The sequence below is a fragment of the Belonocnema kinseyi genome, chromosome 6 (assembly GCF_010883055.1).
Source record: "Belonocnema kinseyi isolate 2016_QV_RU_SX_M_011 chromosome 6, B_treatae_v1, whole genome shotgun sequence".
Classification (NCBI taxonomy): Eukaryota; Metazoa; Arthropoda; class Insecta; order Hymenoptera; family Cynipidae; genus Belonocnema; species Belonocnema kinseyi.
The window spans coordinates 140736293-140740514 of record NC_046662.1 but is presented as its reverse complement, the minus strand read 5'-3'; positions in this window follow the sequence as shown (position 1 = coordinate 140740514).

Here is a 4222-nt window from a genome sequence, read left to right as displayed (position 1 = left end):
TTCATTCCTAATTTTAAATATCGAAATAAGTGATATAGGACTCGGGGTACATTTTCATCAAAATTCGACTCCATGAATCTATTATTTGCTTTCGCATACCTATTGGAGCACTGAGATACACCACCTCTTATTGCTCTTTCAACAAGTAATAACATTTCTACATCTGTTTATAGATCAAGTTCAATTCTATTATACTTTAACATAGCATCGAAAGAAAGCCATGGTGCTGTATAGTAGCGTAATGGATCCAAATTATAAGTTTCAATGCAACGACATCTAAAACTTTAAAAAATGTTCGCCAAGAGAAAAACATCATTTTTCAAGTATAAATCCGAATATTCACCTAACGCTTTTTAGTTGAATATCTTTCACACCTTGCACGCATGATTATAATCTTCATCTGAAATACTCTTATCATTTAATTTAGAATAAAATTCCTCTTTTGCTGGCAGACAATCTTCATCTAATTTCTGCCAATTATCAACAAAATCGTATGGAAATACGCCTTTTATTGTTAATAATTCAAATTCATCATCATTTTTTGAATATTTTCTTGTCATCAATTTTTCATCATTGCTAAGATTTGAAGCTAATTTGGAGAGGCTACTTGGCATAAATCGAAAAGAGTCTAGGAATCTGAGTTTAACTTTTGTATTTTGCACCCTTTTTGTAAAGGATATATATTTTTCCTCGTTGATAGGTAATAATGAGATATCACCCTCAAAGCTTGTAGCCAATTCTTTGATAAAAAAGTGAGAGTCGTAGCCAGATAAATTATGAAATAATATAAGAATTACATGTGGGTCTTGGTAATTTACGTTCACACCTGTCATGAGAAGGGCCACGGTATTTACCTGTAAAATGGTCATGATCTCGATGTCTAACAGCATCTTGGTTAAAATCTTGTTCGCAAATATGACAAAATTTTACGTTTTGAAAATCATACTCTTGCTTTAATGTTAAGAGTTCCATTGGAACTGGATTTTTTAAATAAGAATCTACTTTCTTATCTAACTTCTTCAACTCATGGACTAACCACGTGATGCAGTCCTTTCCACGATGAACTTGAGGTTCAGATTGTGAATCGTCAAAACTGCATTTTGTGTAATAAGCAACACTTGCAGGTATATGTTTCTGATAAGCATTTCCACACATATTGACAACTGGCTCTAACAGACACTCTATTCCAGCATATACTGAAAATTGAACCCTCTCTTTGTATTTATAAGTTTTATATTTCAAAATGTTATCCTCTTTTGTGGGGAGTATTAGTGTGCAATTATTATTCAGATTATCACAATCAATTTGATGTTTTTAAAGAGATTTTTCAAATTTAAAGTGAATCAAACACCTGTACGAGTCTTTATTTTTAATAATAACCACAGCTTTTTTTCTCTGTATAAAATCAGGTAATTCAATGAAAGTTGAAGCTCAAACTTGAAAAGGGGTGTATCTATTGATGTTAACCGTTAAGTTGATTATTTCTATTAATCTCCACTCTGAATCTGATGTTTTTAAATCTTCAATTTTAACTTCAACTTGTTGACGAATTTTATCCTCAAACCATTCACCAATATTCGTAGATGTTAGAATAGGATTATTTTCAGTGCAAACACGTTTTGCCTCGATTTTTTCCTCTTCTCCCACTAATACCTTGAAAACACCTGTGAATTCAACGCAAGCTTTGATATTACCTATACTATTAATTGCATTCTTATAGAAACACTGTGTAGATTTTGAGTTATTTGAGGTTATGTAAGTCCTGTTATCAACTGATGACACTTGTAGAAACACTGCGTAGATTTCAAGTTATTTGAGGTTATGTAAGTCTTGTTATTAACTGATGACACTCATAGAAACACTACACAGATTTAAAGTAATTTCAAATGATGCGAGTCTTGTTATTAACTGATGAAATCACCGAAAAAATTGTACTTTGATAGAGATCTTGAAGCGTTTTATACTTCAAACCTACTCGTGGTTCTTTACCAGTACAATGATAAAAAATAGAGAGTGCACCGCTTGTATGGTGCCAATATTGTTGAAATACGGCAACACTGTCGATAAGGATTCCAGGAATCATTATGACGTCATCAGAATGGAATTTTGTTTATCGAGAATTGCTTAGCATTATATGAAATATGACGCCCCTGTTGGAAAATATCAAAGGTAAACATTTAATTAATTTAGTTCACATAGATAAGGATTCCAGGAATCGACGATGACGTCATCAGAATGGAATTTTATTTACCCCAGAAATTGTTTAACATTATATGAAATATGACGCCCCTGTCGGCAAATATCAAAGGAGAACGTTTAATTATTTAGTTCACATAGATAAGGATTCCAGGAATCGTGTATGACGTCGTCAGAATGGAATTTTGTAAGCCCCAGAAATTGTTTAACATTATATGGAATATGACACCCTATCGGAAAATATCAAAGAAGAACGTTTAATTTAGTTTACATGGATAAGGATTCCAGGAATCGATGATGACGTATTCAGAATGGAATTTTGTTTACCGAGAATTGTTATAATAGCACGAGGGTGGTTGCAGATCTTGAAAATTTTCTATGACGCACCACTGCGATAAACATTTAATACATCAAAATTATATTATTTTTGACTGAAAAACTTGAATTCCGGGAATAGCAGGTATTAAATAGTCTAATATGGCTATATTGTATATCATATAATCTCTTATTCCACATTTTTGGGGCTGAAAAGATCCATTTTCATGATTTTTAAGTATTGATTTCCAATATCGATAGTATCGATTGGATACTTAAAAACTGTGATTCGTTAGTCAGCACAAGGAGCGAAACCAATCTTACAGCCTTCTGCACTCTAGTCGCAAGTTTGCTATTCGTACGGAAAAAAGTGGTCCAGAAGCCTCCCTACCTATCTACTTACAGATGTCACAACTCTTTTATTCTTGATAAGTCACTCAGAGGGATGGTCAGGAGGTTGGCTAAAAGTTGTTGTAATAGCACGCTTACTCAGTGAATTTTCTAAGTCGCCATTGTCTGAAGGGGCTTCCTTCCTTTTCCGGAGAAAATCCTGCAAATAGCAGCTGCTGTGTTTTTATTTATAAATTTCATTGACCCAATATTCACCAGCTGTGAATTGATATAGGTATCACGTGAAACGGTTGTGTTAGTATCTACCCTTTCAACGGACACATCGATGCCAGTATTTTTCATCGATGCCTGGCGCTTGATTATTTCTTCCTGACTTCAACTTTTTAATTCCTCTAGATTTGAGTTAATATTGTTAATACGTACATCTGATACGATAATACGGGGATGAGACTAAGTTTACTTATTTAGAAGCCGCTTGTTCCAGTGCTCTGCGCTTTTTGACAGATTCCGGGTCCTAATCTTGTTCTACAAAAAATATTCGTACCTCAAAGTTTGGTGTGAATCATGTTGATAAGCTATATCACCACTTCTGAAGAAAGAGAGAGAGTAGAACTGATCTTCGTTTGTCAACTTTGAACTGACAGACGTGCCTGGCGCCATCGAATGCTTTAATTTCAAAAGGGAGGTCCAAGTATAAAAAATAAAAAATTTTACCGTACCTAATAAAAGTAAGGCGGTTTCTGTTAGATCATCATAAATGCTGAAAAACAAAAAATTGTTTTTCCTATCATGCTTGTCCAGCAGGTAAGCTTTTTTTATATATTTGTAGCTTGGCGTCGGCGGTTTCTATTTCCATTTCACTAATCATAGCTTCAAATTCCTGAATCTTTGCCGATAACTCATCAACAATGTTTAAAACATTTCCTGAGAGAACTCTTACGGTGGCAAAATTAAATTTTATCAGCATTTTTTGAACTGGTAAAGTTTTGGAATTAAAAACTCTCGTATTTGTTTAAACTGCCGTAGCTTTTTGGGTTTTGATTTTATCAGAAAGTCGTATTAGAGTTTTTAATATTGCAGAATTTTTGCAGGGGAATAGAACACTAATCAGATCTCCTAAAAATGTGAAAAGTGGGAGATAAATTATTTAAACAAAATTTCTAGGATGAAATTTGCCAGATTTACTTTTGAAAATTGTGAAGAACTTTAGAACTGTGCTTATTGTACTCCAGAGACCAAAAAAACTTTAATTTTTGAAACGTGGCACAGTGGGGTGAAATCGGAAAACGAGGTTCAAAATGACATTTAGAACGCAATTATGCACCGATTTTAGAATTTTTTTTTTGAAAAATTCAGAACT